We start from the raw sequence: 15,541 nt of genomic DNA on the forward strand, positions 1-15,541 counted from the left end.
TTCAACTGAATACAATTCTGTGGGCGAAAATACCCAAAACAACTAAATTTGGACGTAAATTTGAAAGTAGATCCGAAAGCCTCTAAACTGTCTGACTAAGGAGTTGAAGGAACATGTCTCCAACTAACTCCAAAAAATTGAACTGAAGAATAAATAAATGAACCCAATCATATTGTCCTTGAATCAACGAGGACTCACTGTGTCTCTGCGATTGGAATGCTACCGCTACTTATGGGCTGGAGCTCGTGTCTTGTAACCTATGGTGTAACATGAAAAGAATGCACCACAGCACAAATGCGTCAGTACAATTGGAGTGCTGAGTATACGAGGAAGGTAGGCTGAACATAAAGGGTTTTATGCATGAACAACACTTACTGACTAATATGAACGTGGGAGTGCAAACACACATATATAGAAACTTGGACCGTGAATACGTGATAGCATGACCTGTAAGCTAATACATGGTTTACTGATAACTGTCATGACTGATATTGAAACTGATAACATGGACGACTGTATCTGACAGTCCTATATATACTAAAATCTGAAGAATGCCCTGAGTTCATTTACTGAGACTGATACTAAAACTGATAACATAGATGACTGTATCTAACAGTCCTGTACATACTGAAATTTGAAGAACGCCCTGAGTTCTTTTACTGAGACTGATACTGAAACTATGGGAAGTAGTGTCTAACCAATATTCCCTATGTATGCTTTTATAGCTAAGCTGGGGTCTAATCTCTGCCCTGACTGGAGGGGTGTCAATACAGTGCCATGGGTAAGGACAATCTGTGAGTGACCCTTATCTTGCGGTTACTCAATGAGAACGGTGGGAACCCTAAACTAATGGGTTAAGCCACTTTATCAACCCTGACTGAAGGGTTAAGATGTCTCAACCTACGCTGGCTACGTAGTTCTGGAACAGAAGGATTGCTACTAAGAATCACACCCTAAACTGGCGGGTGAGTTCCCATCTTTGGGTTTACTCGGTGCTAACCTCTACTCCCATTTGGAGGGACTGCACATGAATAACTGACTGTGCATGACTTAATCTTACTAAATTTCATTGACTGGCGAAATTTTATTGATATTTAACAACTGACTAAGATTATGAGGTTTTCCTGAGTCACATGACTGTCTGAAGTCTATGGAATCATAGAGTGAGTTCAAATATCGTGAAACATGACATGGATCTAGGCACACAGCTATAGTTTTTGGGCATAAGTACCCCTAGGACTCGATGGAAGGAAACTGACACACATGACTGACTTGATCATAAGAGTAGTGTCCATAATTTATAATATCATAAGTAGGGATCTCATACTAAACATGGTTCTCAACAATGTATTGCATGGAAAGGATTTCATATCACATGAAAGTACTTGCACAATCTTAATATCATGTTCATTGTATAATCATATTGGCAACACATACCAATAGCATGGAAGTTCATGTGGATTGCATTGTTATCATACATCTTGTTCATAGGTAGGATTTGTAAGTAAACAAGCATAATCTCATAAGAATAGTTCATGAGTATTCCAACAACATTTACAAGGCACATTAACAACATAGAAGTCATTGGAACGTAAGGGCATATCATGAATCCTTCACTTAGTCACAATTTAGCTATATTCTATGATTTCTAGTTCTTTAGGCATTTAATCAAACACCTTACATGCATATCTTAAGCATAGGTGAAATCACCAAATTTTACCTCATGAACAACCAAATTTACATGTTTCCAACTCATATGATATCATGAATTCACAAAAACATATAAAGATTCCATCTTGGGAATCTCCCAATATCAACAACATGATCATCAACACCCAACAATATAGAAATCATACTTTATAATGAAAAAGAGTAAAAACAATCAAGCATCAACATGGGTATGATCATATCACCACAATCAACCAAGCTTTTGTATTTTAAAGATTGATTCTTGAACTCTATGAACGAATTGAATCCATCGATGAACACTACGCATACCTTAGAAGGAAGATTCTTGATGATTGACGGAGGAATTTCCTTGAAATCAGATCTTCAAACTTAATTATGCAACCCTAGTTGTTTTTCTCCTTTAGTGCTCTTGGATGATGAGCTTTGAGATGAAAATTGGGGTGCAGTATGTTTAGAAGATATATATTTCGTAGGGTTAAGTTTAGGGACGTGTAAGGAGTATTTAAAGACTTAATTACTTTTAAAATAACTCAAGACGGAGTGTTTTTGACACTTGGAATTTACTTAGGCGGCGCCCAAGCGATCGCCTATGCTTGGGTTGGGCGGAGCCTAACCAATATCTTATGCTTGGGTTAGGCTGCACCTAACCAATCTCCTATGCTTACTATCTCTCACGAAAATAGGCATAACTTTTTGGTCAGGTATTTGATTAAGGCGAAATTGGTATCATTGGAAAGCTAATTTGATTATCTAGAATTTGGTGGGTCTAAATCATCCAAAATACCATATTAACATCAAGTTATACTCATTCAAAGATGACCCTTGCAAAATCGAACACTAAAACTTGATGGATTCAAAAACTCTTAGCTTACATTACCTTAAGTGACTCATATGAACATGCTTAATGCATCATAAGCTATCCTGTCACTAGTATATTCATGGTAAGTCATGTACTCAAGTATGAATCAAAGGGTAGGAAATTTCATACTTAGGAATACTTATTCACTTCCTAGCTTAGAAACATGCGAGGTATTATAATATCTTCCCCTTGGGAACATTCATCCTCAAATGAGAATTTCCTGAGAAGGGATACAAGACAATAGAACCTGAACTGAACATGAAGAACTGAAACTTGTTCTCATGACTGATATGCTAAACATACTAAACTCGTGCATATCTGATGCATGGACAACTGACACATGAATGCATGACTGAGTATGAAACAGTTAATAGGTACCAAGTTTACATTGGAAACATAAACGTGAAACTTAATAAGCCTAAGGAGAACTGTTACCTTGAGCTTATTCTGAATTAGCGGGAAAGAGGTGAGGATACTTGGTACGCATGTCTACTTCTGCTTCCCAAGTAGCTCCCTCATGTGACTGATTTTGCCAAAGAACCTTGACTAAAGGGACTTCTTTGTTTCTTAATCTACGAGTCTGATAATCTAAGATTTCGACTAGAATCTTTTCATAAGAGGGGCTGTTCTGAATGTCGATGCTCTGAATAGGGGCAACAACTATTGGGTCACCTATGCACTTCTTTAGCAAAGAGACATGGAAGACTGGATTGACTGAGGCTAGATCTGAAGGCAACTCAAGCTCATAACCTACCTTGCCAAAACGATAAAGAATTCTGAAGGGACCGACAAACCAGGGACTGAGTTTTCCTTTCTTGTCGAACCTCTTCACTCTTTTTATGGGAGAGATTTTAATATAGACATAGTCATTGACCTTGAACTCGAGATCCTTTCTACAAACATCTACATAGGACTTCTGTAGGCTCTGAGCAGCCCGGAGTGTCTCTCTGATCAACTGAACTTTCTTTAAGGCGTCGAATACTAAGTCAGGACCTATGATTAAGGTTTCACTAACTTTGAACCAACCAATCGGAGATCTACATCTCCTACCAAAAAGAAATTCGAATGGATCCATCTGAATACTAGAATGATAGCTATTGTTGTATACAAACTCAATCAAAGGCAAGTGGTTGTCCCAACTTCCCTTGAAGTTAATTGCATATGCCCTTAGAATATATTTAAGAGTATGAATGGTCCTCTCTGCTTGACCATTTTTCTGAGGATGAAATGTTGTGCTGAGATAGACTTAGGTACCGAGACCCTTTTAGAATGCTTTCTAAAAGTAAGAAGTGAACTGGGTACCTCTGTCTGAGATGATAGATAGTGGAACACCATGTAATCTGACTAACTCCCTGATATAGAGTTTGGCATAATCCTCGGTGGAATAAGAAGTACGAACAGGAAAGAAATAAGCTGACTTGGTCATTCTACCTATAATGACCTAGACTGAATCATGATGCTGACGAGTTCTAGGCAAACCTGTCACGAAGTCCATGTTAACTTCTTCCCACTTCCAAGTAGGAATGGTGAACTCTTTCATGGAACCACTAGGTTTCTTATGCTCTATCTTAACTTACTGACATGTAGAGTACTTAGCCACAAACTCTGCAATATCTCTCTTCATCCCACTCCACCAATAGATCTCCCACATATCGTGGTACATCTTAGTGGCCCCTGGATGGATAGAGTATCATGCACCATGCACTTTTGCAAGAATTGCCTGCCTTAATTCATCTACACTTGGAACACATAGACGACCCTGACAACGAAGAACACCATCTCCCCCTTGGGAGAAAACCTCAACATACTAATTCTAAACTGACTCTTTGAGCTTGACAAGGCTAGGATCCCTGTTTTGTTTCTCTTTCACCTTAGAAACTAGAGATGACTCTGAACTACTATGAACACATACACCACCCTCTAAAGAATCGACTAAGAGAACGCTTAGTCTGGCAAACTGATGGATCTCCTGAGCTATCTTTTTTATACTATCCTCAACATAAGAAATACTACCCATGGAGAGTCTACTGAGAGTGTCAGCTACAACATTAGCCTTGCCCGGATGATAAAGAACACTCATGTTATAATCCTTCAAGAGCTCTAACCACCTTCTCTGGCAAAGATTGAGATCTTTTTGGGAAAAGACATACTGGAGGCTTTTATGGTCTGTGAAGACATCTACATGAACTCCATAGAGATAATTCCTCCAAATCTTCAAGGCTAAAACTACCACCGCTAACTCAAGATCATGAGTAGGATAATTCTTCTCATGTGGCTTTAACTGTCTGGAGGCGTAGGCTATGACCTTACCATGCTGCATGAGGACACAACCTAATGTATCACAATAGACTACAAAACCATCTGAACCATTTGGAATAGCTAGAACTAGAGCAGAGGTAAGCCGAGTCTTTAACTCTTGAAAGCTCTTCTCGCATGAATCTGACCACTGGAACTTAATCTTCTTCTGAGTCAATCTGGACATGGGAGATGCAATAGGAGAAAATCCCTCGACAAACTATCTGTAATAGCTAGCCAAACCCAAGAAACTCCTAATATCTGATGGAGATATGGTTCTGGGCCAGTTTCTTACTGCCTCAATTTTTTGAGGATCTACTCTAATTCCATCACCAGAAATAATATGGCCAAGGAATGCTACTAATCTTAGCCAAAATTCGCACTTGATGAACTTAGCAAATAATTTGTGATCCCTGAGAGTCTAAAGAACAATCCTGAGATGGTTTGTATGATCACGCTCTGTGCGAGAATAGAACAGAATATCATCTATGAAGATTATGACAAACATATCCAAGTACTGCTCAAACACACAGTTCATCAAATCTATAAAAGCTGCTGGGGCATTGGTAAGACCAAATGACATGACTAAAAATTTGAAGTGACCATACCGAGTACGGAAAGTTGTCTTTAGAATGTCATATTTTCTAACTCTGAGCTGATGATAGCCTGATCTGAGGTCTATCTTGGAGAAGTAACTGACACCCTGAAGTTGGTCGAATGGATCATCAATCCTGGGAAGAGGATATCTGTTCTTGACCATGACCATGACCTTGTTGAGTTGATGATAATCAATACACATCCTAAGAGAATCGTCTTTCTTGCGCATGAATAATACTGGCGCACCCCATGGGGAAATGCTGGGTCTGATGAATCCCTTATCTAAGAGATCCTTCTACTGATCTTTTAGTTCCTTGAGTTCTGCTGGTGCCATTTTGTATGGCGAAATAGAAATAGGTTGAGTATTCGGAAGAAGGTCTATGCCGAAGTCTATTTCCTTTTCGGGAGGAATGCCTGGAAAATCTTTAGGAATGACATTTGAGTATTCATTAACAACAGGGACTATTTCGAGGATGGGGTATTCAGAACTAGAATCTTTAACATGCATGAGATGATACACACACCCCTTAGAAATCATTTTCCTTGCTCGAAGGTAGGAAACAAATTAACCCCTGAATGCTAAAATGCCACCCTTCCATTCTAGGATGGGCTCATTCGAGAATTAAAACTGAACTATCCTATTTCTGCAGTTGACTGTGGCATAGTAAGAATGAAGCCAATCCATGTCGAGAATGGCATCAAAATTAGTTATCTCTAACTCTACTAAATCTGCTAATGTGGATTTCTGAGATATCATAATCGGGAAGTTCCTGTATACCCATCGGGTTATGATGGTTTTAACCACTGGGGTAGAGACTGAGAAGGGCTCTGCTAGGACTTCAGGACTGATTCCGAAATCACCTGATATATATGGAGTAACAAAAGACAAAGATACACCTAGGTATAGCAAAGCATAAACATGAACATGGAAAATTTGTAACGTACCAGTAATGACATCAGGAGAATTTTCCTGATCCTGCCGGGACTGAAGAGCATAGAATCTTTTTGGGTGTTGCCCACTGGTAGCACTGGAAATGGCACCCTGCTGGTTCAAGCGACTGGACTAAGCTGTAGAATAATTTTACTGACCCTAAAGACTTGACTGCATATAGTCCCTAATCCTGTGGCCTGGCTTGCCACAACCAAAACAGACATCACTACCGGCTCTAGAAATACCCTTGTGGTTCTTACCATAAGTCTGACAAAGGGGATTTGTTCGGGCACTACTAACACTACCGTGAGATTTAGAGCCTACCGCTTTGTCTATATTACCGTCTCTGAACTTCGACACTGGAGCGCTGGCAGAGGAAGGAGTTGGAATAGCTGACTTGGAGCAAAACTGTGAATGGTTTCCTCCATCTGACTTGGGGTAAGAAATGTTGAAATTACCTAACCTTGCTCTCTTGTTCTGCCTCTCCCTAGTCTTAAACTTCTGCTCTTCTACTTGCTGGGCATGGGTCATGAGTCTTGCTAAGGTCATAACACCGATCAGCATCGCAGACCTACACTCATTTACCATGCTCTCATTAACCCCTGACACGAACTTTCTCATCTTAGCTCTATTGTCTGCAACCACATGAGGAGCATACCCGGCTAGCTGAGTAAATCTGAGAGAATACTCCCTAACCATCATATTCCCCTGCTGATGAACTCAAGAACTTTGGCTTCCCTCAGCTCTTGGGGAAAGAATCTATTTAAAAAGGCTGTGACAAATTCCTCCCACTCGATAGGGCCTGTATCATCTAACCTCTCAGACTTTCGGTGTTTGTACCAATCATGAGCAACATCCTATAACTGGTAGGCGGCTAACTCATCACTCTCAATAGAAGTAACACCCATGATGTCGATGACCTTCTGGACTTGGTCAATAAACTTCTGAGGGTCCTCATCAGACTTAGACCCATGGAAAGATAGAGGGTTCATCCGAGTGAAGTCCTAAACCCTAGCTGCTTTGGGAGTGGCCACTGGATTGGTCGGAATAACTGGTTGCCGTTCATTCTGTGCATCTATGGACTAAGCAAGTGTGGTAAAACCGGCTCAAAACACTGCATGGGAAACATGTTCGCCCAAAGGATCTTCGAGCTGAGGAGCTAGCTGGTTTCTTCTCTTTGGGGACATAGTCTGGAATAAGAGAAGAATTGATTAGACTGAGAGTTTAACTTATGATTATGCTCACTAGCATGACATGAATAATGAAGAAAGGGGACTATTCATAAAAACATCTTATAGCGTCCCGCACAAAAAAGTGGCTTACAACAGACCCATGTACAAGACTCTACTAGATGCGGCTTTCATACTTCCTAGGAATCTATTGAACCTTAGGCTCTGATACCAAGTTTGTAACACCCCGATTTGCGGTACTGGAATGCTACACGGTGCTCATGAACACGAGGGACTACAAGATAACCCATGACTAATATTTGTACCTGTATACTGTAAATAATAATATAATAATGCGGAATACATGGAACTGTAAGGCCATAAGGTTCAAATGAATACAATCCTGTGGGTGAAGATACCCAAAACAACTAAATCTGGACATAAATCTGAAAGTAAATTTGAAAGCCTCTAAACTTTCTAACTAAGGAGTTGAAGGAACATGTCTCCAACTAACTCTGTAAAAATTGAACTGAAGAATAAATAAATGAATCCAATAATATTGTCCTCGAATCAATGAGGACTCATTGTGTCTCTGCGACTAAAATACTACCGCTACTGCTGGGCTGGATCTCGTGTCTCGGAACCTATGGTGTAACATGAAAAGAAAGCACCATAGTGTAAATGCGGTAGTACAACTGGAGTACTGAGTATACGAGGAAGGTAGGCTGAACATAAAGGATTTCATGCATGAACAACACTGACTAACTAATATGAACATTGGAGTGCAAACACACATATATAGAAACTGGGATCGTGAATACGCGATAGCATGACCTGTAAGCTAATACATGGTTTACTGATAACTGTCATGACTGATACTACAACTGATAACATGGACGACTATATCTAACAGTCTTATATATACTGAAATCTAAAGAACGCCCTGAGTTCTTTTACTTCGACTAATACTGAAACTGATAATATAGACGACTGTATTTGACAGTTTTGTATGTACAAAAATCTAAAGAATGCCCTAAGTTCTTTTACTGAGACTGATACTGAAACTGTGGGAAGTAGTGTCTAATCGACATGCCCCATGTATGCTGTTATGGCTAACCTGGGGTCCAATCTTTGCCCCAACTGGAGGGGTGTCAATACCGTGCCACAGGTAAGGACAATCTGTGAGTGACCCTTATCTGGCGGGTACTCAATAAGGACGGTGGGAACCCTAAAATGACGGGTTAAGCCACCTCATCAACACAAAGCTGAAGGGTTAAGATGTCTCAACCTACGCTGGCTACATAGTTTTGGAACATAAGGATTGCTACTAAGAATCACACCCTGAACTGGAGAGTGAGTTCCCATCCTTGGGTTCACTCGGTGCCAACCTCTACTCCCATCTGGAGGGACTAGATATGAATAACTGACTGTGCATGACATAATCTTACAGGATTCCATTGACTGGAAGAATGTTACTGATATCTGACAACTGACTAAAATCATGACGTTTTTCTGAGTCACATGATTGACTAAAGTCTATGGAATCATAGCTTGAGTTCGGATATTGTGAAACATGGCATGGATCTCGGCACACAGCTATAGTTTTTGGGTACAAGTACCCCCAGGACACGATGGAAGGAAACTGACACACATGACTAACTTGATCATAAGAGTAGAGTCCATAATTTATAATATCATAAGTAGGGATCTCATACTAAGCATGATTATAAAAAATGTATTGCATTGAAAGGATTTCATATCACATGGAAGTACTTGCACAATCTTAATATCATGTTCATTGCATAATCATATTTGCAACACATACCAATAGCATGGAAGTTCATGTGGATTTCATGGTTATCATACATCTTGTTCATAAGTAGGATTTGCAAGTAAACATAGCATAATCTGATAAGAATAGTTCATGAGTATTCCAACAACATTTTCAAGGCACATTAACAACATAGAAGTCATTGGAACGTAAGGGCATATCATGAATCCTTCACTTAGTCACAATTTAGCTATATTGCATGATTTCTAGTTTCTTAGGAATTTTATCAAACACCTTACATACACATCTTAAGCATAGGTGAAATCACCAAATTTTACCTCATGAACAATGAAATTTACATGTTTCCAAATCATATGATATCATGAATTCATAAAAACATATAAAGATTCCATCTTGGGAATCACCCAATATCAACAACATGATCATCAACACCCAACAATACAGAAATCATACTTTATAATGAAAAAGAGGTAAAACAATCAAGCATCAACATGGGTATGATCATATCACCACAATCAACCAAGCTTTTGTATTTTAAAGATTGATTCTTGTACTCTATGAACGAATTGAATCCATAGATGAACACTACGCATACCTTAGAAGAAAGATTCTTGATGATTAACGGAGGAATTTCCTTGAAATTGGATATTAAAGCTTAATTGTGCAATCCTAGTTGTTTTTCTCCTTTAGTGCTCTTGGATGATGAGCTTTGAGATGAAAATTGGGTTGCCGTATGTTTAGAAGATATATATTTCGTAGAGTTAAGTTTAGGGACGTATAAGGAGTATTTAAAGACTTAATTACCTTTAAAATAACTCAACACGGAGTGTTTTTGACACTTGGAATTTACTTAGGGGGCGCCCAAGTAATCGCCTATGCTTGGGTTGGGCGTCGCCTAACCAATCACCTATGCTTACTGTCTCTCACGAAAATAGACATAACTTTTCGCTCGGGTATTGGATTAAGGTAAAATTGGTATCGTTGGAAAGCTAATTAGATTCTCTAAAATTTGGTGTGTCTAAATCAGCCAAAATACCATATTAAAATATAGTTATACTTATATAAAGATGACCCTTATAAAATCGAACACTAAAAGTTGATGGATTCAAAAACTCTTAGCCTGTATTACCTTAAGTGACTCATATGAACATGCTTAATGCATCATAAGCCATCATATCACTAGGATATTCATTGTAAGTCATGTACTCAAGTATGAATCATAGGTTAGGAGATTTCATACGTAGGAGTACTTATTCACTTCCTAGCTTAGAAACATATGGGGCATTACAAAAATACTACTTAGTTTTGAACTGAATACTGAATACTACAGATGTCTAAACTGAATATTGAATACTACAGAGGTCTGATCTAACTGAGTACACTGATTTCTATTAACTGACTGAGTTTACTAAATTTTGCTAATTGACTGAGTTGTACCGAGTATTGTAACTGATTCAGAGTACTACTGATCGTGATGTGATTGATACTATTCTGTAACTGACAATGGAACTAGGTAAACTTCTAAATTTCCAGGTATTAAATACCCCCAGTACTCGATAACATAAAATTAAAGCATTGCATGATCATAATAGCATAACAATCATCAATTGTTCATAATTCATTCACTGAGACTTGTTATTAAATACTTGGAGGTTATGAACTTGTACATGAATGAGAAGACATGGTAACATGCTACTCTATTCAATTCACATGAAGATTAATACTTGGACATGGGAATATCTTTAAACATGGGAGCATAGCATGGTTACTTTACCAAAATCGTGAATTGGGGGAATTTACATAAAATTCACTTGAAATAAGGCATTGACATTTCGTCACAACATATAAGGATCAAACACATGGAAAACATGATCTTAAACATGGAAATATTTCTAATTATCTTGAATATAGGATCCACCATGGAATTTAACTAAAACTCTAAGGACGTGATATGTAAGCTTTTGTTCAAAATCATTTTTATAGGCATTTCATCAAACACTTGTAATTCATGGTTTTGGTTAAGCATGGGAATAGTTAAAAATAATTGTAATAGCATGATTTCACCTATAAAATCATCAATTAGGGTTTAAATTTTGCAAATAATACCGTTCAAACATGTAAGGTTCAACATCACTAACAATTTCATTGAAACATGATATAAGCTTGAGATTCATGAAAATTTATAAGCAAATATTCATGGGAACGTGTAAAGATTATGACTTTAAACTTGAAATTTGGGTTTTGGGCTCCATGGGTGAAAAAGAATCCATGGATGAACTGCCACGTACCCTAATTTTTCATGAATTGTGAAGAAAGCTTGAATCTTGGAATCTTGAATGATGAACTTGTGAAAGAAACTTCATTCTTGATTTTTTTTCTTGAAGGTTTATTGAACTAGGAAACTTTAACCCTTGGATTTTTGAGGAAATGTTGAATTTAAAACTTAAATCGTTGAGTTCTTGAGAGAAAAGTTAAACTTTGTTCATGGTGAAAAAAGTGGAGGGTTTACGTGAGTTTTGATGATGAAAAGTGGGAAAATAATGCCCTTTGGGGTGTTATAAATCATCCATTGGATGTTTGGGATCGAGGGGAAAGTACCAAAGTTTCCCTTGATCCTTAAGAAGATAAAACTGTGGGGGAATATCCCCTGCATTGCAACCCCTAGTTGGTTCAAGAATCCCTAGCGACGCTACCCCTCTTTGGATAAAGTAGCCTTTGCATCGCAAGGCTATCACGACCCCTTCCTACCTCACACAAAAAACTGCATAACTTTTTGTTCGAGTATCAGATTTTGGATAAATTGATATCGTTGGAAATCTAACTAAATTATCTAAAATTTGGTGTGTCTTGATATGAAAAATTTTATGTATATAATAACTTATACATGTTTAAAGTTGACCCTTGTAGAATCAAATATCATACTTTGGACGAATCAATGAATCTTAGCTCAACTTGGCTCTAAATGATTTCTATGATCATTTTTAACCTTATGAGTATTTAACACACTAGTATAAGGATCACAAAACTTATATTAACATAAGAATTATTCGGATTGTAACTTATACACGTAATAATGATGGTTCAAAGACTAGCCCAAAAATATAGGGTATTATAGCTTTGTGTATGGCAAGCCATGGAACAGGGTAAGAAAGTGTATAGTAGTTACTCAAAGGGCAAAGGATTTACGCCAACATGGCGAGTCCAATCTGTAATCAGCTCTAGCAGGTCACCTGACTCAGCAGGCCGCCACTTCCAACGTCATCAACAGTCCATGCTAGAATAAATTATGCATACTCTAATCCAGTCATGATAAGAAAAGCTCCCTTGATATGGTTACAGGTACGTTATAGGTCTTTCATCTTTATGTTTATGCTTTGTTAGATCCCAAAGCTTTAGTTTCTTTTATAACCCCCTATATTGTTGTTGTTTTCGATTTTAGTCTCAAAATGTTAGCAGAGCCTTTCTCAATGTCTACCTCCATGGGTAAGTCTATCATATCCAGAAGGGTATATAGAAAATGCCCGGTTACAATATCCAAGAAAATCACTTTAAGTGATCTTGTAGAGTTAAAGATGACTAATTTTGATATCATTCTCAGCCTAGATTGGCTCCACTCATGCTATGCTTCAGTTGACTATAGAAACGGAGTTGTTAAGTTTTAGTTTCCTAATGAACTAGTGATTGAATTGAGGGGTAGTTCTTCAGTGCTTAGGGGTAAAATTATTTCATATCTTAAATAGAGAAAGATAATATCTAAGGGGTGCATTTACCAACTTTTCGAGCTAACGACTCCAGTCTGAGACCCCCAATTTTGATTAAGTTTCAGAGAAAGTTTCCAGATATTTTCGCTGAAGATCTTCATGGAGTTCATCTCAAAAGGGAAATTGAATTCAGTATAGTCCTCCTTCTAGATACCAAGCCTATCTCTATTCTACCCAATAAATCTCCAGCTGAGCTTAGAGAGTTGAAAAAACTCTTAGATAAGGGATTCATCAGGCCTAGTGTTTTCTCATAAAGAGCTTCAATCCTTTTCATTTATAAGAAAGACAGTTCTTTCAGAATGTGCATCGATTACCATCAGTTGAACAAAGTCACAATCAAGAATAAATATCTACTCCCCAGGATTGATTACTTGTTTGACTAACTTTAGGGTGCTAGTTATTTATCTAAGATAGACCTCATATCCAGCTATCAGCAGCTCAGAGTAAAAGAATGTGATATTGCAAAAAATAACTTTCAGAACTCGCTATGATCACTTAGAATTTCTAGTTATGTCTTTTGGACTAAAAAATTCCCCAGTAGCTTTCATGGACTTTATGAACAGAGTGTTCAAGCAGTATTTAGACATGCTTATCATAAACTTCATTGATGATATTCTGGTCTATTCCCTTAGTGAAAATAATCATGCAGACTATCTCAGAATTGTAATGCAGACTCTTAGAGCCCATCAGTTTTTCACCAAATTTAGTAAGTGCGATATTTTGGATAAGATTAGTATTATTCCCTATCCATATCATTTTTGGTGATGGAATTAGAGTTGACACTTAAAACACCGAAGTAAAAAAATTGGCCCAGACCTATATTTTCATTAGATATCAGGAGTTTTTAGGGTTTGGACGTCTATTATCGATGGTTCATTAAAGGGTTTTTATCTATTGTATCCCCTATGTCTCAATTGACTAAGAAAAAAGTCAAGTATCAGTGTTCAAATTCTTGTGAAAAGAGTTTTCAAGAGTTGGAGACTCGACTAAACTCAGCCCCAATCTTGACTTTGCCAGATGGTTCAGATGGGTTTATTGTTTACAGTGATTCTTACAGGGTTGGTCTTGGTTGTGTACTGATGCATATAGGTAAGGTCATAGACTATACCTCTAGACATCTTAAACCCCATGAAAAGAATTACCTGGCCTATGATCTTGAGTTGGCAGTTGTTATATTTGCCTTAAAAATATGGAGGCATTATATTTATAGGGTTTATGTTGATGTGTTCACGAATCACAAAAGTTTTTAGTATGTGTTCTCGCAGAAAGATTTAAATCTTTATCAGAGAAAGTTGCTTAAGTTCTTACAAGATTATGATATGAGTGTGTTGAATCATTCAGGCAAGTCCAATGTAGTGGCCGATTCGCTTAATAAATTGTCTATGGGTAGTGTTGCTCATGTTGAGAATGATATGAAGAAGTTAGTTTGAGAGGTTCATCAGCTTACTAGATTAGGTATTTAATTGGTTGATTCAGTTGAGGATAGTATATGGATACAAAATGGTTCAAAATCTTCTTTGGCTGCCGAAGTGAAAGAAAATCAAGATAGGGATTCCTATTTGATTAAGTTGAAGGAATTAGTCAGAGATCAAAATATAGAGGTTTTATCCCAAGGAGGAAATAGTGTGTTGCGATGTTAGGGCAGGTTATGTCGGCCGTATGTTGATGGTTTAAGACAATGGATTTTTATAGAAGCGCATAGTGCATTTTACTCTATACACCCAGGAGCCACTAATATGTACCATGATATGTGGGAAATCTATTGGTGGAGTGGTATAAAGTGGGATATTACAGAGATTGTAGCTAAGTATGATAATTTTTTGTAGGTTAAAGTTGAACACCAGAGGCTTAGTGGTATATTATAAGAGTTCAGCATCCCAACTTGGAAGTGGGAAGAGGTGAACATAGATATTATGATAGGGTTGCCTTGTACGCATCATCAGCATGATTTGATATGGGTCATTATAAATAGAATGACCAAATCATCTTATTTCTTGCCCGTTCATACTTTATATTCAACCAAGGATTACACCAAGCTCTATTTTAGACAGTTGGTTAGGTTGCATAGAGTCCGTTGTCTATCATTTTAGATAGCGGTACTCGGTTTACCTCTCACTTTTGAAAGGCATTTCAGAAGGGTCTTGGTACCCAAGTTGTACCCAAGTTCATCTTAGTATACATTTTCATCCTTAAACCAAGGGGGAGATATTATCATACCCCGTATTCATCTCCTAGTTACATGTACAAGAGGCTTACAACATTAAAATTTCACAAAGTGATGGGGACTTAGTTACTTTTAATGCCTCTTAATTTCTAGGATTTTTAAGTTGGTCTTACCAACCCCGAGATATTGGTTTTTTAATTAATTCATTTTCAGGTATGTAAAGAGCATATATTGGAGAAGTTTTAGATTTTTTGGACGAGGATTGGGTCATGTTTTGATCACGA

The sequence above is a fragment of the Capsicum annuum genome, chromosome 2 (genome assembly GCF_002878395.1).
Source record: "Capsicum annuum cultivar UCD-10X-F1 chromosome 2, UCD10Xv1.1, whole genome shotgun sequence".
Lineage (NCBI taxonomy): Eukaryota > Viridiplantae > Streptophyta > Magnoliopsida > Solanales > Solanaceae > Capsicum > Capsicum annuum.